Source organism: Ovis canadensis, chromosome 20 (genome assembly GCF_042477335.2).
Source record: "Ovis canadensis isolate MfBH-ARS-UI-01 breed Bighorn chromosome 20, ARS-UI_OviCan_v2, whole genome shotgun sequence".
Taxonomy (NCBI): Eukaryota; Metazoa; Chordata; class Mammalia; order Artiodactyla; family Bovidae; genus Ovis; species Ovis canadensis.
Window position 1 is genome coordinate 58,410,882 of NC_091264.1, and position 23,397 is coordinate 58,434,278.

Here is a 23,397-nt window from a genome sequence, read left to right on the forward strand (position 1 = left end):
ATATTATAAAGCAGAGACATTACTTTGCCAACAAAGGTCTGTCTAATCAAAGCTGTGGTTTTTCCAGTAGTCACGTGGATGTGAGAGTTGGACTATAAAGAAAGTTGAGTGCCGAAAAATTGTTGCTTTTGAACTGTGGTGTTGGAGAAGACTCTTGAGAGTCCCTTGGACTGCAAGGAGATCCAACCAGTCCATCCTAAAGGAAATCAGTCCTGAATATTCATTGGAAGGACTGATGCTGAAGCTGAAGCTCCAATACTTTGGCCACATGATGCAAAGATCTAACTCATTGGACAAGACCCTGATGCTGGGAAAGATTGAAGACAGGAGGAGAAGGAGATGACAGAGGATAAGATGGTTGGATTGCATCACTGACTCGATGGACATGAGTTTGAGCAAGCTTCAGGAGTTGGTGATGAACAGGGAAGCCTGGAATGCTACAGTCCATGGGGCTGCAAAGAGCTGGACATGACTGAGCAACTGAACTGAACTGAGCTGTAATATCTTAGCTGCTGTCTGTCACGAGGGGTTGTCTTTAAATCTGTGTCACCAGTTAATCTCTTTCAGTTGTTTTAAATGGTAATATTTAAATAATTACTAGCAATATAGAAAAAATATATTTCAGCCCAATGCTTAGTACAAATGGTTAAAAAAATAAATTTAACCTGTTCAACTGTGTACAAATCACCATTCAATGATGGCTAAGAATATTAATTGCCTGTGAAAGATGATTAGATCGTCAATAGTTTTAAATGTAAAACAAATAAAAATTGAATCAATAAAATTTGACAATGAGAAATCAGACTCTACAGAAGTAGATAACATTCTAATTTTCAACTTGTGTTTTTACCTATAGATCATTTTGTAATATTTCTTTGTAAATTATCCCATTCTATTTTATATGCTCATAACTGGCTTCTAGTGGTCCCAGGAATGGACATAAATGATGCTAAATACAAACCCTAAAAAGAAACAAAATTCTCAGTGATGGAATCCAATGTTTCAGAAAATTCTAGTGACATTGTAATTATAGTGATTCCTCTACATATTATTACCAAAGCAAGTTGTTATAAAAAGAAAATTGAAGTTTTGTGAATTGATTTTGAGGCTTTTAGATTGAATTAGGCTTGAGGAATTTCTAAATTTCTGCCAAGTATCAATAGTTCTTTGTGGTAAGGTCATTAGCTTGTCAACTAGACACCATTAAAAGTCTTCACAAGAAGAGAAACAAGAGATAATTATACTTTGCATGGGAAGTTGGATGTATTCTTTAGTTTCATATAGTCATGAATAAAAATGATCAAAGGATGATGTTGTATCAGAGTGCTAACATTCTCTTTGGAAATTTTACTTCTTTAGACTAGACTTATATTGCCAATCTTCTACAAGATAAAAAGGGACCTGACAAAATATTTTTCTGACTTGTGAACTTAGTTATATGAAAATTTATGTAAAGGCACAAAAATTATCATTTGACTTGCTTATTTAATGTCTTGCTTTCTAGAAAGCAGTAAGTTTGAGAGTTGAATTACCCAGAAAATGAGTGAGATATGGCTGCTGAATTAAACAAAGCAAATCTTAAATGACTGCTTTAGATGATTTTGAAGTCTGAAATTTGCTTTAACATTGATTTTTTTTTAATCATAGGAGATTACTTTTCTCTTTCAATACTGGGATCTACTCTTGGCTAATATCTTCCAGCCCATGAGAGAGAATTCTTTTGTATCTTAAGAGATACACATGCCTTATTCTGCTTTAGTGTAAGAGGGTCTGTTTCTTCTGCTATCAGAAAAGGAAAGGTTATCTATAAAGCCAGAAAGCACCAAAGGGTGGAAATTCTTTGTACTCACATCTACTTTAGTATTTTTTTAGTACGTTTGTCCCTCCTCAAATCCCCAACCGAATAAGAAGCTCCTTGAGGGTAGGGACCTTGCTGTCCTTCATCTCGCCATGCCGCTTTCTGTTTAGCACAGAGTCTGACACTCAGACCATAATGTGAGTGAATGACTCCCTTGGCTCAGTAGAAACAGACAGAAATCCAGTCGGAAGTGAGAGTGTGCTGGTATTCATAAGGGATTATTGAAATCATCAGGAGGGTAAGTTCCTATTGGGCTTCCCAGATGGCTCAGGGATAAAGGATTCACCTGAGGTGCAAGAGACACGGGTCCAATATCTGGGTTGGGAAGATCCCCAGGAATAGGGAACGGCAACCTGCTCCAATATGCTTGCCTGGAGAATTCCATGGACAGAGAAGCCTGGCAGGCTACAGTCCAGGGGTTGCAAGCAGAATCGGATATGACTTGGCGATTGAACAACAACAAAAACAACGAAGTTCCCAGTAATCAATCAGTCGACTCAAGTAAACTCTACATTTTTTTTTCCATTTAGTCACCTTCTGAATTTTGAGTTTACAAGCAAAACAGTAAGATGGTGCTAGTAGTGGCCTTGAATGTTTTTTTTTTCCCCCAGAATGGAAAATTTGATGCCACTAGAGGTCACTCCAGTCATTAGCAACAGAATGATTAGCCTGGTCTTTGTCTACGGGTAAGGCAGCTCTTGTAAAGCCCTTAACATTTACCGTCAGCAGGGGTAGAGTAAAAATTAAACACTCACAAATGGTCAGGGCAGACATAATGATTTGTTCTGTCTCTCCTCACCATCACGGTTTACCTTCCTCTGTATCATTTCTTTTGGCTCCAGCTGGAGACTGGCTAGCCAATAATAACCAGGTTGTTTACTGTGTGCTTATTACGTGTCAGGCAATGTTTTAAGCACGCTGCAGCAGTTACTGTCACCAATTTACAGAAGGTAAGATTGGAACTGAGAGACGTCATTTATCTCATCAGAACTGGGATTCAAACCCAATGCCCGTACATTTAACACTAATCTGATACCATTGGCAGCAGCAGAGTATGTCTGCCTCTCCTTTCCTCTTAAGCAACAGGTTTCAATGTCAGAACAGGAGAAAAGCTTCGGAATACATATATGTGGCAGCAGAAATATATTGGCAGCATGGCAGCATATATTCTGACAATGTATTCAGCATATATTCTGGCATCCCTCAAATTATTGTATAGGTCAGGCAAATAACCAGTGTGAGGAGGTTGTGTGTGTGTGTGTGTGTGTGTGTGTGTGTGTGTGCATGTGTGCTTGGGAGGGAAGTTGATTTAGGGGAGAGTCTGAGAAACAAATCTTTCAAGTTAATGGTAGGATTTGCTGTTCAACATAGTAGAAAAGGCCAGCCCAGCAGATCCATGAGTTTATCATTTCAGAGTGATTTATCAAAAAGAAAAATAGGGATTTCCCTGGTAGTCCAATGGCTAAGAGTCCACACTCCCAAGGCAGGGGTTCAATTCCTGATTGGGGGAACTGAGATAGAGCATGCTGCAACTAAGATCCGATGCAGTTAAATAGGTAAATAAATAATGTTTTAAAAAGGAAAAAGAAAACAGGTGTTTTTCAACCCTGCCATTGAAGGAAATATCCCTGGTTCTGAGCTGCAGCTGGGAATGTATCAAAAGCTAAAGAAAGTACCTTTTCAGAATATCTTTGACAATTTGGAGTGAGACCTAGGACTCTGACTTCCGCCCTATCCTACGCAAAAGAGTGCCCTGTTGGCTAAACAAGGCATTTACTTGTCAAGAATGATGATATCTATGTGTTTATAGAATACCTGTCCCCATGGCAGAGCCAACTCAATAGAAGAAGACATGGAAACAGAGGGAGTTTAAAGATATTTTCCTCAGCTCCCCAAGCAAATGAACACAGAATAAGTGTAGAATCCCCAGCCCTTGAACTTTCACTCAATTCTTGGGTTAATGGGACCCTGTTTTATGCTTGTTTGCACTGAGCTTGGAAATCTTCCTTGTTGAATTTTCTTACAGGATCCCTTTTTACCCAAGGTGACAAAGGCTTCCAGCTTACCCTAACCAGGCAGATATCTTCACCTCATAATGCAATCTTCAGGAAACCCCCATCTGCTTTCACTCGGAGCCCCATAAAAATCAGTAATCAGGAATGCTCCTCATTTAGGCAGTCGCTGCAGTTGGCACCTGTACTGGCGTGTGCCTTTGGAATGGAAAGTCAGGATGGTTTCAAAGTTCCATATACAATAACAGGAAAAAAATTAAACAAAGGAACATTTTAAGCAGCAGTCCCCACCTCTAAGCTGTTTCTTTCCTATCTCAGCCAAAGCACTGCATACTTAAATTCCCCTGAGAGTAGACAAGACTATAAAACCGACATTTGAGGTTTTCTTTGCCCCACAGCTGAGGAAATACAAATTGTTATAAACTTTCTCTTCTAGCATAACTTGCTGCCTTTCAAAACATTCTAGAATGGCAAGTAGAGACAGTTGAAAAGGAGGAAAAAACTGAGCTCCAATCTATTTATCTCACACCCTTTAGTATGAGAAGTGATGTTTTCTGGAAATATGTTAAAACAGCATTTGCATTTCTGGTCAGCCATCACATTTTAGCTTTAACACATAAGGGACAGTAAAAGCAGCAGGTTAAAAACAATTTCTAACTTCATGGATGGGGAAGTAGGATTTAAGGAGGAAGAAGCCTGGTAATACATTGTGTCATGAAGCGTTAGCCACTCAGTTGTGTGTGACTCTTTGTGATCCCATGCAGATTCCTCTGTCCATGGAATTTTCCAGACAAGAATACTGGAGTGGGTTGCCATTTCCTCCTCCAGGGAATCTTCCCGACCCTGGAGTCATCCCAAGTCTCTTGCATTGCAAGCTGATTATGGCAATCTATTAGATGAGTGGTTTATTTCTTGTTAAAACTCAAGAGCCTTTCTATAAAAAAAATCACTACTCTTATTATGAAAGTACCATGACTGGAGCTTACTGTGGTCAAACAGGCACTGTTTATGATAGAAATTTCTCTGGAGAAGAAATTGTAAGAACTTAAACTTAGCTGCATGACAATTACTCCAGGCATTGGTTTCTTCATTTGTAAAACCTAGGTAATAATACCATATTAATTGTTCCTTTCTCATAAAACATTTCATATCATAGCAATTTTGTCAGGATGAAGTGAGCTTTTTAAAGTAATACAAGATGCAATTTTAAAAAATTATATCCTTCAATGAAAGCCTTTAAAAAATCTCTATTTGTATATACCATTTGGAAATACGTTTTCTAATGCAGAAGAGATCATGTTACATTACTTGCCTTAAGTTCCCCACAAGTATCATACCAGTCAAATTATAAGTGCCAGTACATTCTTCGGTTTGCCACAGCAAAAGCCACACTCTTAACTTTGATTCCTTTCCTTCTCTCACCATCCGAGTTCATGCCAATAGGAAATCCTGTGGGCACTCCTTACAAAATGTACCCGGAGTCCAACCACCGCTCACTGCCTCCATTGCTACCTGCTTAAGGCACTACCTGCGTTATTGCACCTTTTAAACTGCAAGCCTATAGAGAAGTCACAAGTGCACTGCAAAGACTTTTGTTCCCTGGTGCTATTTGAGAATCTGTTGCTGACCTCATGCCCGACAACCCGAGAATAACTTAGTGTATCTTTTCTACAAACAATACATTCTCCTATGTAACCGCAACATAGCCATCCAACCCAGGAGATGACCCTTGGTACCTTACTGCTACCATTGGTTCTAAATGCTTCTGCATGGGCAGATTCTCTGCCAACTGATCTACGAGGGAAGCCCGTCTACGGGGCATGCCCTCAAAAATCTATCCTCGACGACAGCCAGAGGGATGCCTTTAAGATGGAAGTCTGAACATGTTCCTTTTCTGCTTGAAGTTCCGCAGTCCCTCCCCATCACCCTCAAAGAAACAGATCTTTTCAATGGGTTGGTTACAAGGCTCTGTGCATCTGGCTCCCTGCTAACTCCATGACCTTCTTCTGCCCGCTGGCCTCCCTGGCCTTTCGCTGTTCCTTGAATGCAAGCTGGGCTCCCACCTCATGTCCTGCACAACCTGAGCCCTCTGCCTGGATATTGTTCCTCCAAGCATCCTCATGTTCACACCTCATCGCTTCCACCTTCTCAAGCGTTTTTCCAAATGCCACTCCCTCTGTGAGGTCTTCTCTGAGCATCATCTTCGAAATAGGAATCCACCTCTAACCTGACTCTCTCCCCTGTTTTGTTTATTTTCACTACTACCCTACTGCCTTCTCATCTTCTAATACACCCTTTACGTCTTTCTTTTGTTTGCTTGCTTTTCTCTCCCTGCCATCAAATGTCAGCTCTTAAAAGGAAGAAATTTTTTTCTTTGTGCTCTCTGCTCATCCTCATACTTGGAATAGGTCTCCCCTCATAGTAGGTATTCAATCACTGTTTGCCGAATGAATGAATAACACAGAAGCGGTGCAAATACCTTGACCTCATAGTGGTGTGGCTTCTCCTAAGAACTAAAGCAACTACTGTTTCACTTACCACACTTAATCCACAGTCTCTTTGTGAGGCAGATGTTTTTTACCCTGCGTTACTGGAGAATATGAAGCACCAGGTGGCTGTCTTCCTCTAAGTCACATAAGCAGTTAGAGAGGAACTCTGATGAGAGACCTAAGCTCCTTCCAACTTTTTCACATCCTTCAGTCCACCTTCTCCCCAAAAGGACAGGGTAATTTGTCAAGTTGAGCTGGTACCTTTCTTTGTGCATCACATTCTTTTCCCATGAAAGCTACAGCTTCCATACTATATTGTAAAACAAGTGCTTACAGGAATTTTATTCAGAATTTATCCAGGACATCTAAATTCTTTATAAACAGTGTTCTTTGCACAAGCACGTGTCTTACTATATTTTTCTTAACTGATACATAGTAACTGCTCAGTTGGGTTTTCCAATGCCTGCAATTCGAGCGAAATAGATCTCCCTGGGTTTGTAGCTATATCTTCATTTCAATTTCCATTTTAGGAAAGATAAAGTTCTTTAGATCTCAAAAGAATCTTCATATTTGGATTGATCTTCAGAAAGATCTTTTGATTGAACAAGTCCACGAAGCACAATAAATTCATTATTATTCTGTTGGCCACAATAAATCACCTCTCAGGAAGCCAAGCACTCAGGTAACTGTGGCCCTTTTTAAAATGTTTCAGTTTATGGGACAGCCCTAAAGATATTCTGTTTATCCAGCTTTGAGGATGATAGTAAGACTGAACAGTATGGAGATGTCTCCTTCAGGAATGGTGCCTAGTGTGCAGTAAAAGAGATGCTGTTTTTTTTTTTTTTCTGCTGCAATTCCCTGGGCAGCTTTTAGAAAACAAAGGCATCAGCTGTGTGGATTCTGTGGCGAAGCAACGGTGAAAGAATTTATTCGCAGAGTGGTGGTGGGACAGACAGAGGCTTTCAGAGTTTATCAGATTTCTTTCTTTCCCTTCCTGCAGGAGGATGACAGTTCTTACTACATGGTATGGAAGACGGCTCACTGGCTCTAAGTGGTCTAGGTCATGGTTTTTCCAGCTGTGACATGAGCTATGCATGCCGTGCAGGGTTAGGACCTTAATTTCCCAGGAGGAACACAGCTATCATATGACCCTGGAACAATCTGCTAAGGGCTGTAGGTAGTGGAATGAGTTAAGTATTGCAGAGAAGGAACTGTAATTAACTTGTCTGGAGGTGAGTTTTTATAGGGTGAGAATCCGGAGGAATATCAGGAAATGTTTTAGAGAGGATGTATTTTTTTTTTTTTTTTGTATTTTGCAGAGCAAGTATAATTTTTCCAGGTTGAGAAATTCAAGACAGATATTCTAGGTTCAAATTTAAGCAGAAGCAAAGGCATAAGGTGTGAAAATCATGGCGTGGTTGAAAAACTTCACCAAATTTTTGGAAGATAAAGAAGGGGAAGAGACATTAGAAAAATAGATTGCGACAGATCTCAAAAGATTTTCTGTGTGACAAGGAGAACCTTCAAGGGGAACAAAATAAGATTTATCACTTAGAAAGATCACTCTGGCAAACTGTGGAAGAAGACTTAGAGGGTCGTCAGGATAGAGACAAAGAGATGCATTAAGAGATTTTCATTCTAACTCAGGTGAGAAATAAGGCTGGCTTACACTGAACAGTGACAATAAGCTGGATGTTGAGAGTTTAGAATTGATAAATACCAGGAAGGAAGATCTAATAGGGACTTCGCTGGTGGTCCAGGGCATAAGATTCTCTTCCAAGGCAGGGGACAAGGATTTGATCCCTGGTCAGGGAGCTAAGATTCCACATGCCTCCAGGCCAAAAACTCAAAACATGAAACAGAAGCACTATTGTAACAAATTCAATAAAATCTGAAAAAGAAAGATCTAACAACTTTCTGTTGCTTGAGCATGGGAATTCAGAGACAGTAAACCCTAAAAGTAAATAAAATTACTTGGAAAGCTAATGGAATTAGAAACAAGTCAAGAGCTGAACTCTGGAGTCTACAAACTTTTAAAGGGGCAAAGAATGATCATAAATCTAGAAGGAATATTTAGATGGAGAAGAGAACTGGTAAGAAATTAACATTTTAGAAGACAGAGCATTGCAAGAGGGAAGAGATGATTGCATTTTGAGAAGAGTTCATTGACTCAGCAGTGAGGAGATTAATAAAACAATTTAAGAACAAGTAGAGGCTGCTGTCCATGGGGTGGCAAAGAGTCGGACATGACTGAGTGGCTGAACTGAACTGAGAGGAACAACAGACTGGAATTGCTATTAAAATGTGTGTGTGTGTGTGTGTGTGTGTGTTTGTGTGTGTGTGTGTGTTTGCTTTCTAAGAGGGAGAAGAGCTGAACTTTTTTCATGCTAAACTAGGGTGGGGGGGAAGATGGAGATACAGGAGAAAATAGTATCTGTCATATATTCCAGATGAGGTATGAAGGGTCCAAGTCTCAGTGATTTACAGAAAGCTTTGGAGAGATTAATACCTTTTTATATAAGACAACATGACAGGGTGGACATGGGAAGGAATTGATAGTAATAGACAGAAACTGAAGAATTTCCTGAATGATGGCCTTTATTTCTTCAGAAAAAGCAGACTAGGTCATGTCCTGACCATCAGTAGCTATGGTGCGATGTGGAAGGCTCCAGGAGACCAAAAGCAAGGAGCTACTCTGAGGAAGAGTGAAAGAACTACAAGCAGTACCTGAGCATCTATTGGACTGGACTGACCACAAATTACCATATCTGGCTACACACTAATGGCACCCCACTCCAGTACTCTTGCCTGGAAAATCCCATGGACAGTGGAGCTGGTAGGCTGCAGTCCACAGGGTCGCTAAGAATGGGAAACGACTGAGCGACTTCCCTTTCACTTTTCACTTTCATGCACTGGAGAAGGCAATAGCAACCCATTCCAGTGTTCTTGCCTGGAGAATCCCAGGGACGGGGAAGCCTGGTGGGCTTCCGTCTATGGGGTCACACAGAGTCGGACACAAATGAAGCGACTTAGCAGCAGCAGCAACTGCTACTCTTGTGAATTCTTATTTATTCTTCAAGGCTCAATTTTGATGTAATTTCCTCTGGGATATATTTGTGTTAAAGGCCATCTATATGTCGTGTTCGATTTTCAGTTCAGTGCTTGGAACATAACAGGTGTTTAATACACATTTGTCAGGTGAATGGGCATTGTGTGGCCTTGCATGAGCTCATGCCTAGAATGGCCAGAGCCAGTTCAGATCAAAGTTATTTATATTTTTTAAAATTAGTACTTATTGGTGCACAATTGCTTTACAATGTTGTGTTGGTTTCTACTGCACAGCAAAGCGAATTAGTTGGGTGTATACCTATATCCCCTCTCTTTTGGATTCCCTTCCCATTTAGGTCACCACAGAATGCTGAACAGGGTTCCTTGAGCTATACAATAGGTTCTGATTAATTATCTATTTTATACATGGTATTAATAGATCAGATATCAGATCAAAGTTTTCGATCAGTGAAATTAATCTTCATGTTCTCCTCTTCCCGCTTCTCTACTATCATTTTCTGTCTCCTGACGTCCTTGCCGTCTCTCTTCCTCCTCTACCTCTCACACTCATTACTAGCTGTCTACTCTACTTCTGAAAAAGTCACCCTTGCTCTCAGGTGGCTATATACTCATTTCTACCAAGACACCACTTCAAAATTAATCCAGATGTCAACAACACTTAAAATGAAGAGTCCTCCCAAGTGCATTTGCTTTAAAAAGGAGAAACAGTGACTGTTGTCTAAGAGAAGCAAATAAGCTGGAATATTAAAGAGAAAACCCAGTCCCAATGCGTAGAAGCCTTCTTTCTGGGTGACTCCCCTTTGGCCTCTCTGCTAATAGGCTCAGCTAGTTTCTTCAGAGGAAAGTCACCATCACCACCTTTTCCATTCTGGGAATGAGCCAACCTCACCCATCATTTGGAAAAGGAATGGAAAAGAGAGATGCTTGGCACACTGCCTTAATAAAGATTGAACAAGTATGTATATCCTTAATAAAGATTGAACAAGTATGTATATGGTGGACATCTATGCTGTAAAACACAGAGTGCACACCTCTCTTCCCTGATCCAAGTTAAACTCTGTCATTACCTTTTACCTTACTGAAAAGTTTCTACTTCCCAAGTTATTAATAATTACTATGACATTTATTGGAGTCTGTGTGACAGGGAGAAATTCTTGTAGGTTACCCTGTTTTTCTCCTTGATGTTCATAAGTTTGAATACTGGTAAATATTCTTTTTGTCATGAAATAGCCAGGGGTAGCCTAATATGTGACTTCATGACTCCCATCTCTTTCTGAGCTGGGATTAAAAGGAAGAACTGAATTCCCTATGAAGAAAAATGACAGCCTTAAAACCAAGAAAAATGAAGACATAATTGATAATGTTTAGAGAGCCATTAGAGTTGGCAAGAATTTGCTTGAACTTGGGTGGTATGAGTCTTTTTGCTGCCAAAGATGTTTCTTGGATATAAAAGCAGAATTTTAGAATATTTGAGCGATCCTCCTATGCCCAGAGTTTGAAATACCTGGAGCCAGTAAATAAATTCTCCCTTTTATAGCCAAACCATAATTTCATTGCAGTTATTCATTCTGACACCCATGAATAAATTAGCAGATACCTTTTTTTTTTTTTTCTTGCCTAGGACTGGTCTGATTCCAAAGTGGGGAAACTGGGCATTTCTTCCTGTTTATTATCTTGAGTGCAGTTAGATTGCCCCTCTCCTAGTAACTCCCCCATTCATGCTTCTCCGAAGATGCTGAGATATACTCACGGTTGGGTTTGCCTGAGCAACACTGAAACCAGATCATTTGAATCCCATTTTTTCCCCAAGCGTTTCCTTCCTGGCCCCATTCCTTACCTCCTCATCCACAAACCCACAAAGACACTGCACCTGCAGATCCCAGTCAGATCTTACCCACACCAATTCAGGCACTGTTTGGAAAGAAAAAATCCAAGAAGAAAAATGAAACAACCACCTCGTAACTTGTAGTTTTCCAGTTTCTGTGTTAACCTTCTTCCTCTGTTTTATCTCTCTGTCCTTCCCCTATTTTTCTATAAGCTATTATTTACTACAGGGTTATATGCAAATTGAGATTTTTGAAAGAAAAAGATAAACAAAAGCTTTGTCACTTGGTCCTCTTAGGACAAGGTTTGCAAAACAATGACTTAAGAGCTGAGACCACGTAGGAAAAAGAGCCTCTAGGGACCACTTTGCAGAATTGCAACATGCTGGGGATGGTCTGGGTTTCACCTTCTGTGGTCATCACACCTAAAAATAGTTTTCTTTTGTTAATAAAATCGGAGAATGTTGATAAATTCAGTGGAAAGTGTCAAAAGAGGAAGGCTCATGAATTATAGCATTCCATTAACTACTAAAGCCACAAGAATGCGTGTTGGGAAATAGCAAGAACTAAGGTCTGTGATGAGAAATAGTAAGCCCTAAGGTCTGTGATGAGAAAGGAAGCTTCCAACCTCCTCTCCACAGATAAGACAGAGGGCTCAACATGGACTCCTCTTAACGTCCAAATCAACCCTGATAATCCAGTTCCCAGGTCTCTTTCTTTTACTCATATAGGATGAAAAGGGAACTGACATGAAAGAAATCCCAGGTACATGCTTTAGGAGCTCAGAACAGAAGAAAAATCGGTCAAGGAAATAATTGCTACCCACATTATATTTCTTTTTTGATCTAAACAAACACACAAATCATTCTCCTCCTCCTTTTTCAATTCTCCTCCTTCCCATTCTTCCTTCCTTCTTCTCCTCCTTTCTTCCTTCTCCCCCTCCTCCTCCGTCTGTTTCTATCTGTCTCTCTCTGATGATTTAACTTTTCCCTCCATTCTAAGCCCCAGAGTTTCCCATTTCACAATGTCTTTCTGGATGAGCCCGCCAACTCTCACAGCACCATGAGATCTTTTCCTTTATGCATAGAGTGACCATATATTTTATTGTCAAATTGGGACACTTCTGGGAGCAAAAGGGGGTGCCACGACTAGTTATTCTGGAACAGAAGACATGGCTGAGGCTCTAGCAGGCCCAGCGGGGTGCAGCCACCCTACTTTCAGGGGTCTATCTAGGTGATGTGCTGTTTTACATTTGCTGACAGGCTGCTTTTGGAATCTTTCTCAAGTTGCTTCTTGTGGGCCAATTGGTAGCAAACTCGATGGCTCCTCTTCTGCTAGGATTCCTGTCCCTTCTCCCCGAACTCATAGCATGACAGCCAAGGCATGTTATTTATCCAGGTCAGGGGAAAGCATTGAAAACATCTCTCCTGAAAGATGAGTATGCAGAAAGGTTGAACTCTGAAAAAACAAAAACAAAACAAACGGATAGGTGTACAGAAAAAGAAATCTCTCACACACTGGCCTGCTTGATTCTGGAACCTGCTTTTTTTGGGGGGAGGGTCCTCTGAAATTGGAGGATTCTCTCTGCTTTTCTATGTATCTAGATAGAACTTCAGGTAACGTAAATCGATTGAAGCTGCATTGTGGTGGCGCTAGTGGTAAAGAATCCACCTGCTCGTGCTAATGCAGGAGACACAGGAGATGCAGCTACGATCCCAGGTGGGGAAGATCCCTGGGAGGAGGCAATGGCAGCCCACTCCAGCATTCTTGCCTGGAGAATTCCGTAGACAGTGGACTCAGTCCATGGGGTTGCAGTCAGTCAGACATGACTGAACACATGTACCAAAGGGTACAAAAGCTTTAGGTACAGTTTAAAGAATAACAAAAGGAGTAGCGATGTACCTATCAACTACAGCATGAAATAAAATACCACCAGTATTTGAAAACTACCCCCTTCACCCCGTATATCTCAGTGATCGTCTTCCCCCATCCCCTTGTCAGAGACAACTGTGCTCTTCGATTTCCTGTTAATTATTTCCAGCTTTGTTTTATAGTTGTACAAATATGTATGCATCCCTAAACAAAATCTCGCTTGTTTGGTGTCAGAAGGTACTTTCATGTCATAAGGAAAGAAAACACTGTCATTCTTCCTAGTATGGGAACAAACTGTACTTTTTAGGGGGAAAAACTGAAATATGATGTGCTTTCCAAATACTTAACTGAGGGGAACGTCAACACATGTGGAAGGGAAGACGTTCAGGGAGAAACCCCAGCACTTGCCTTCCCCTTCCCAGGCTGCCTTTGTGTTCCATTTCCTTCTATTTTGTGATTAAAATCCAGCCTTCCATTATTCAGAATTTATATGAACAACTAATGTCACCAGGGAAGTGGTGACTGTTGTGGAATTTCCAACCCATGGCAATTTGGCAGGCAGGGACAGGACTTGGAGAAATCACCCACCAAGTGAAGCGTGTCGACAATGGTGCCCACTATATTTCTGTCCTCTTGCCCCCAAGACCTCCCTGGGCAGCCAGTGGCCTCTGTCAGTCTGTATCATCTCATCATAACAAAACTTAAAACTCATTATTTGCATTGATTAACTTTAAGACAGGGCTTTTAACCATTTCCTACCAAAATGGTCCAGTGGCTAAGAATAAGGTATCTGGGGAGTCTTTGGACATGAACAAGGTGAAGTAAACCTTAGATTTACTTACTTTCATTGTGAAGAGTATCTCATATACACAGAAGTGTCTCAAATACATCTTTATGATAGAGGATATCAATAAAATGAATTTCTGCCTACATACCGCTCAGCTTTAAAAATAGAGCATAACCTATAGCTTAAATCTTTCTACAGAGACCTCAGCAATTGCTTCTGCAACATTTTATCCTAAATCTGCTGCTTCTTGTCACAGTTTTGCCTGTGTATGTGTGTAGCCGCTAGTTGTATCTGACTCTCTGCAACCCCCTAGATTATAGCCCACCAGGCTCTTCTGTCCATGGGATTTCCCAGGCAAGAATACTAGAGTGGGTTGCCATTTCTTTTAACAGAGAATCTTCCCAACCAGGGATCAAACCTGTGTCTCCTGCATTGGCAGATGGATTCTTTACCCCTGCACCATTCGTAAGCACACTATAGCTTGATTTTACTTTGGGGGGAGTTTATATAAATTAGCTATTATATTTTCTTAGAATTTAATCCTTTTGCTCAAAATTATGTTGTAAGAATTCATCCACAAAAATGCTGTCTGTAGCTCATGATTTTTGCTCTTTGCAGTGTTTCATTACATAGATTTATTTACGCTGCTTTTGACAGACAATTGAATTTATCCATTCTGCTTTATTCATTCTAATTTTGATCAACACAGTTTTTTTTTTTCTAGTTTTTTCTAGAGCACTGATATGATTATGGGAACTTGTCTTCTGGTGTACGTGTGCATTAGTCTCTGAACTAGAATTCCACCTAGAAATGGAACTGCAGAGTCATAAACCATGAATATTCAAATTTCTAGGCAATTCCAAAATGTTTCTCAAAGTAGTGGTACACATTTAAATACCGACCGGATGTGGATGAGAGTTCTCATTGCTCAACATCCTGCTTTAACATGCTATTTCACCATTTCCCCCTCAATCTGATGCATTGCGATCTTATCTTCTTATTGCAGTAATTACTGAAGAAACTGAGCATCCTCTCATTTATTATTATAAGCTTTATGCGTTTCCTTTTCTTTGTAATTTCTTTTTGGGTCTTTTGTCTATTTTTCTATTGGGTTGTTTCTCTTTTTTTTTTAATTGATTGAGTGAGTGAGTGAGTGAGTGAAGTCGCTTAGTCGTGTCCGACTCTTTGCGACTTCATGGACTGTAGCCTGCCAGGTTCCTCTGTCCATGGGATTTTCCAGGCAATAGTACTGGAGTGGATTGCCATTTCCTTCTCCAGGGGATCTTCCCAACCCAGGGATTGAACCTGGGTCTCCCGAATTGTAGACAGATGCTGTACCATCTGAGCCACCAGAGAAGTCCTTTTTTTTTTTTTTTAATTGATTGGAGCTGTTAAATATCAAAGTTGGTATAGTGATAAGCAATAATTTTAGCTATTAATATGTACAGTTTATTTTTATAAATTTATGAAAGGTAATTATCTCTCCTCACTCCATATCTAATTATTTCACTCTTTTTGGTGGGCTCATTTGACAAGGAACAGTTCTTAATTTTAAAGTCACTACATTCTTCAACCTTTTTCTTTAGAGTTTGTGCTTTTTGAGATTTGTTTCTAGGTAACTCCTACAGTCTCTTCTTGGAACTGCATAATTCTGACTCCCACATTCATTTATTTATTCCTTTTTCAATCTGCGTTTTGTATATAGTGTAAAGAGGGGGTGAATTTCAATTTATAAAATTTGAATGCAGCAGACATTGAACAGTTCATCTTTTCCTCATTTATTTCAAATACAATCTCTGTCATAAGTCAAGTGTCCAAATCCAAGTGACTGTATTTCTAAATTCTCTGTTCTATCCTTTTGTCTATTTATCAATTAATGTGCAGTATCACATTAATCACATGATTAGTATCATGTCAATTATTATAGTAAAACAAGTCTTGATATCTAATAAGACAAGTTCCTTCTTCTTACTTTGTTTCCTTCGGAGTATATTGGCTATCCGTTACCTTTTTATTCTTTTGTATGAGTTTTGAAATCAGCTTGCCAAATTTCATGAATAACATTTTGAAATTGGTATTCTATTTACCGCTTAGATCTACGTGAGTAGAACTGACACCTTTATGATATGACTCTTCTTATTCAAGAACATAGTGTATTTTTCCATTAGTCGAGTTCTTTAATGAACTTAAAAACTTTCTAATTATGCATGCCTTGTATAACTTTTGTTAGATTTATTCCCATGTGTTTATGAGCTTTATACACTTTGTTGCTTTTGCAAGAGACGTTTTAAATTATATTTTGTATCTGAACTTTTTCAATATCTAGAAATGCAGTGGATTTTGTTTGCCGAATGATTTGTTGCTAATTTTTAGAATAAATGTACATAATGCCTCTTTTGATATTTTGGGTTTCTCTGTAGATAATTCATCTGTAAATAATGAGAGATTGGCTCCTGTCTTTGAAATTCTTGAAATATTTATTTGTTTTCATTTTACTCTGATGATTGGGACTTCCACCCCAATGTGGGAAAATGTGACAACAGTGCTCATTTTTGTTCATGATTTTAAGAGAATTGTTTCAAGCTCATACTATTTTGAATGATGTTTGCTCTAGAGGTTGATAGGTCTTCTTTATCAAGTTGAAAACATTCTATTCTTACTTTGCCAAAAGTTTTATCATGAATGGTTATTGAATTTTACTGGATATCATTTTGCTATCATGGGTATAATTATGTGGTTTATCTCCTTTCACTTGGTAAGGTAGTGAATTACAACAGTTCTGACCTGTAATTTTCCTATTTTATTTTGCCCTTAGCTACATTTTATATTGTGTCATCTTGTGAAATATTTTGGGAATTATTCCATCTTTTTCTATTCCCTAGAAAACTTTGTGTGAGAAATTTTTGGTAGAATTCACAAGTAAAATAATCTTGCATGTTATTTCTTTTGTACTATAGATTGAATTTCATTTTTTAAGTTGTAGGGAATTTCTATTTCATCTTGAGTCATTTTTATACTTATGTTTCTTAAAAATTTATATATTTCATCAATTCATAAACTTATTGGCCTAAAGTTGTTTGTGGTATTTTCTTATTTCTTTTTACATGTCTGTGGGAAAAGTATTTATTTCCCCCTTTTAATGCTATCTGTTTGCATATTCTCTTATGTTTCTTAGTAAATCTGTCTTTTTAAACAACTTTTATCTTTTTGAATATTTATATGAAATTTTACCTTCTGTTCTGTTTCTATACTTATTTTGTTTATCTGTTTTTCTCCTTTCTTTGGGTTTATTCTGTTTCTTTTCTAATGTCTAAGAATGGATAGCAAACTCATTTAATTTTAAGCCACCTTCTTTTTAAAAAAAAAAAATCCTTTTCCTCTTTTCTAATGTAAGAAGTGTAGACTGTATTTTTCCCTGTAAAAACTTTTTTGCACTCCACATATTTTGTATTAGTTTATATAATGCACAGTGTTTTTGTTAACTGCATAAATACTGAATAAATAGAGCAATTACCTGACATTTTACTTACATGATCTGACAATGTGTTGAGAGCATTTAGGGCACAGAACATGGCTTTTATAATTTCTGATGTATGTGTTTGTCTTAACCAAGATAAATAAGATAACCAACCCCCAATAAATCGCTCCATAATTTCCTTCCTCTTTTAAGTATGCATATCTTAACAGGGTGAAAAATAAAATTACACAGTTAAAAGCAAAAAATGTGTCTACAAAGGGCCAGTGATCTTTTGCATTTCTGCCACCTAAAACAGAGAAAACTGAAGGTTTTGTTCCCCATTAGGCACCACTACCCTTGCCTTCATGTTCTTCAAGGAGCCATATTCTTAGAGCCCAAGAGCTTGGTTTGTTATTTTGTCCTTTTAAAATTTGTTCATGTTTGGGAACGCATGTAAGAATTAAAGATTTTAAAATTAAAAAAAAAAAAGAAATAATTGCTGGATGAATGAAAATAAACTCAATTAAAACTGGAAAAAAAAAGAACTTTACTCTTTTTAGTAATACATAATGATTCAAACAGCTGGAGTTCCTTCCTTTCAATAAAAGCCACATTCATTTTTGGTCTCTTCAAAAAAATAAAAAAATAAAAATAAAAAAATAAAATTTGTTTTAATACTGAAGCCTTCATTGCTCTGTACCTTTAGTAAGCCTCAGTTTCCTTATTTGTGAAATAAACATCATAATATCAGTCCCGGTATTTTTCTGAGGATTTAATGAATGTGGAAGCATGTTTTAAAAAGTGCTAAGCAAGTGTAAGTCACTATTTCTCTTCCTACGGCAGGATGAATCTTCAAATTTTTATCCCTCAGTCCTTTTCTCATCTGTGCCTTTTTCTGCTTCTCTAGGAAGCCTTCAAGCTCTCTCTTTATAGAATCTTCTGTTCTAGAAGCCACATGTTACAGAGCTTATCTTTAAAGATGTGAAATCCCTTAGAGGCCATATATTCAAAGCTCCTCCATTTGCAGATGAAAGAACAAAGGTTTTTTAGTCCAGGGAATGCTTATCCCAGTGTCTATAAACAGCAGAGGTGAAATTCCCTAGTCATTCGTGCCAGAACCAAAACCAGAGTGAAGATCTCAAGACTTCTGGTCTTGTGTTTGCTATCATATTCTTACCTGATGAGTGCCACTTCTCATTTTTATTTAGTATTGAGAGTTTCCACCAGTAATTACTACCACTTATGAGGCAGTTATGCTCTCCCCACTACATCTGATAATAGCCCTCTAGGATCTGCTTGAAAAAAATCAGTTTTACCAAAAGACTTAAAGATAGCTGTGTGATTTTTGCCCAAAGCATACTCATTTATTTAAAGATGAATCTCAAGATGCCGATTTAAAAATAAAGTGAAATTTATTCAACAAAGTACAACTCTCCATTGGGAAACCAGATATCTAAAACAAGTATCGCCATCCATAACACGGGGCTGGATGAGAAGTGCCTCAGTGCGGTCCATTTATTTTCCTACCCTGGAGGAAACAAGCCCTGTGGCAAGTCACTTAACATACACACTTTGAGGCCTCATAAACTGGCCTCCCAGGTGGCTTAGGGGAAATGAACCCTCCTGCCAAAGCAGGAGATGCAGGACATGCAGGTTCGGATCCCTGGGTCTGGAAGATCCTTAGAGGAGGAAATGGCAGCCCACTCCAGTATTCTTGCCTGGAAAATCCCATAGACAGAGCAGCCTGGCGGGCTACAGTCCGTGCGGTTGCAGAGACGGACAAAACTTGGTGACTTAGCGAACACTCAGGCTTCATGGCGTCTGTACTGATTGATCTGACAGAGACGATCAGCCACCGAGGTTTACTCAGTCCTTGTGTGTAAGAACATCGGTGCTCTCACGTTTCCCCTTAAGGTGCCATGACATCGGTGCACAGCATGCGGCTCACTCTAGAAAGTTCATTGAGCCTGGAGAGCAGTGGGTGCTCCTAGCTGAAAGGATGCAGTCCAGACAATGTGACGGCTCCAGCGTCCTTAACAACAGGAGCTATGGATTATCACGTGTTCAAGGGCTTCAGCATCTTTCACCAAGAGGCAGCTAGAGGCGGTCTGGTCAGTCCTGTCTAGCTGGGCGGCTGCAGTGAGATGTGGCGGGGTTGCAGAGTGAGGGCCACCAGCCACACGGCTGCCTCTGCACTGGGCGTCCTGAGCAGCTTGGGCGTCCTCTGTCCCCTCCTGCAGCCCTGAGCCCAGCGGCACCAGGAATCTCTATTCGCTGCAGAGAAATCAAAGAATTCCAGAGCGAGGCCCTGGAATGCCTGGCTGCCTCCCAGCTCTCTCACGAAGAAGTAAATCCCATTGTTGTCTCCCTCTCCTTTCCGCACTCTGGGAATCGGCACTAGCGTAGCCCAGCACCTTTCTCCCTCCAAGGAGACGGCTCGGCTGTATCAGGAAGCACAGCAAATCTTATAACATCAACTCAGAGCGCTGCCCACATTTATCTTCCACCCTCGCACCCGTCTCTCCCATCGGGGGGCCGGGGGCTTCGTGACTTTCTCCACGTGCTGGCCTGTCGCGTGGTGCCTGCTGTCGGGGACTCTTTGAACTGAGCCCACGCCCGTGTCCAAGAAGGGCTTGTGATGGATCCCCGGTGCCGTCCTGAGCAGACCGGGATATCGCACCTCTAACTGGAGGGCCTGGTAAACAATACAGCGTGTACTCAGCTTCATAAACACTCGGCGTTGTTACAAAGGGCCTTGCAAACGCTGTGTGATAGGACTTGACCTTAAAAGCTATAGACAATCTCGCGGAGCACAGACGGTTTCATAAAGTACAATCACTTCCTGGAATTCTTGGGCCAGTGCAGTCGGAGCCGTGCAAATCCTGTTTTGCTTGCGTTGTTTCCTGCATGTGAATATCATCAGTCTAGCAGGACCGTAACCATGGCACTTGTAAATAGCCGAGGGGCGACTTCTGATAACGGCGGTACAGTTTTTTTTTTTTTTTTTTTAAGACAAGCCTGAATCGTACCTCACAAATGCCATATGGCAACAACAAAGTTGACAAATTGCCATTTCAAAAATGTATGTGTTCAGACCCAGATATGTGTTTAAATCACCGAAGGAAGCAAACTAGATTCCCATAGTATTGACAGTAGCATGGGTTGTTTTCACTTGTTATAATGTGTGCTAAATCACTTCAGTTGTGCCCGACTCTTTGTGACCCTGTGGACTGTAGCCAGCAGGCTCCTCTATCCATGGGATTCTCCAGGCAAAAATACCGGAGTGGGTTGCCATTTCCTCCTCCAGGGGATCTTCCCGACCCAGGGATTGAACCCGTGCCTTTTAACATTTCTTGCATTGGCAGGTGGGTTCTTTACCGCTAGTGCCAGCTGCGAAGCCCTTTGTTACAATGTAAATTTATATAAATCCTTACATGGTGAGCAGCGATGGACACTGACCAGAATCATAACTGATCCTTTCCACAGTACGGTTCCTTTTTCTAGTGAACAGGTTTGTAAATTTTAACTGTTTGGCTCTTCAGTTCAGTTCAGTTCAGTTCAGTCGCTCAGTCGTGTCCGACTCTTTGCGACCCCATGAATCGCAGCACGCCAGGCCTCCCTGTCCTTCACTATCTCCCGGAGTCCCTTGGACTGCAAGGAGATCCAACCAGTCCATTCTAAAGGAGATCAGCCCTGGGTGTTCTTTGGAAGGCATGATGCTAAAGCTGAAACTCCAGTACTTTGGCCATCTCATGCGAAGAGTTGACTCATTGGAAAAGACTCTGATGCTGGGAGGGATTGGGGGCAGGAGGACAAGGGGACGACAGAGGATGAGATGGCTGGATGGCATCACCGACTCGATGGACGTTAGTTTGAGTGAACTCTGGAAGATGGTGATGGACAGGGAGGCCTGGCTCTTAGTTTCTCAAATCAGTACTAAGAAGGAAAAACATTAATGCTACCCCTTGAAAAACTCATTTTGAAACTCTGACTCTTCAGAAATTTGACGCCACTGCTGGGCAGTTCTGCTCTGACTTTGTCTGGTATCGACGTGTGTCTGCGTGTGCACGTGCACACTCATGCTCAGCCGTGTCTGACTCTTTGTGACCCCACAGGCTGCAGCCTGCCAGGCTCCTCTGTCCGTGGGATTTTCCAGGGAAGAATACTGGAGTGGGGTGCCATTTCGTTTTCCAGGGGATCTTTCCCACCCAGGGATGGAACCCGCGTCTCTTGTGACTTCTGCTTTGGCAGGCGGATTCTCTGCCATTGCACCACTTGTGAAGCCCACTTTTACACCATCTCAGTCCACGGAGATGGTATAAAAGTAGAGAGAGACCAAAGCAGGCTACTTTAACCTGCACAGAAAATCCAAAGTTATGTCTTCCAGATTTGCTATAAATGCCTCAGTATTTAAAATGGGGACCTGCTGAACCAATCTTGATTGTTTAGCCTTTGTTACATGATTGAAATGTTTATTGAGCTAACATTGTAAGTTAAATTTTTAACAGATACAAAACATGATGGGTATTGGACAAATGTTGACAAAAGTGTTTAAGTTTCCAACAAAGATTTCCTTAGAGAGAAGTAAAGAGGAGCTTGTAAGACGCTCAGTTATGTTTTCATAGATGCTTATGTTTGATTTTTTTAATACCTAAAATTCTAAATTATTTCTAAAATAAGTCATGGATGCAATGTACAACATAGGGACTATAGTTGAGAATATGGTGTTGTACAATACAGTTGAAAGTTGTGAAGAGAGCAGATCTTAAAAGGTTTCATCACAAGAAAATAAAGCTTTAGTAACGATGTGTAGTGATGGATGTTAATTAAATTTACCATGGGGATGATTTCATAACATATATAAATATCATTATGTTGTGCACTTGAAACTAATATAATGCTGTATGCCAATTAACCTCATAGAGGAGCAACAAAAATTTTAATTATTTCTATTTCTAAATTTCAAATTAAAATCAGTAATATCTGACCAATATTTTCACATAAGTGTTAAGGATCGTTTGAAGTCTTTAGACAAAAATAAAATCTTTATTTTTCTTATGCATTATACATAGTAAGTGCTAAAAATCTTAGGATGGTAATTAACAAAATACTTCCATTTTAATCCTTCATCTTAAAAAAAAATTAGCACCAGTATTTTCAATGTGTTGATTTGCTCAAGATATATCTTAGAATAATGATCTGCTTTCATACCCTCAGGTTCTCTGAAGTTATTCTGGATTTCTGGTGCTCTCTTATAAAATCTTTCAAAAACTGCTTCTATAAAGTAAACAAGACTCAGAAAGCTCTTGTCTAAGGCCACACAGCTCACAAGCAGCAGAGTCAGGATTTCAGCCCAGGTGTTCATGGCTTCAAAACAATTTTATTTAACCCAACAATGCAACTGCACTGACGACAGTCATCAGACAAAAATATTCTGAGGAATTCTGGAGAAATAGGAGAGTCAGACAAAACTGATGCACGTGGGGGGAAGAGGCTGTGAGTTAGGGACAGGAAATACATGGGATGCTTTCGTCATGAAGCAATACAATTTCAGCTTGACTTTCCTTCTTCATTGTCCTTTCTCATTGTCTAGCTTATAATGTGGTCGTGGTCATGTTTATGTCCAGTGGCTACATTCCTGAAGATGTATTTGGTTTCCTCATGGGAGAAAAGTCATTCCTGATTGATTTAGATGGAGAAATAAATGCCAAACATTCTCCAAATGTCAGTACCGTGGAGGCAAGAACCCATTTTTATTCATTTATTTCTTAAACTTTTTATTTTGGAGCATAGCCAATTAACAATGTTGTGATACTTAAGCGTGTTAGTTTTAGGTGATATATTGTGATATATTACAATAACTATATTGTAATAGTTTTAGGTAGACAGCAAAGGGACTCAGCTGTACATAAACATCTATCCATTCTCCCCCACACTCCCCTCCCATCCAGGCTGCCGCGTAATATGGAGCAGAGTTCCCTGTGCTATATAGTAGGACCTCATTGGTTATCCATTTTAAATATAGCAGGG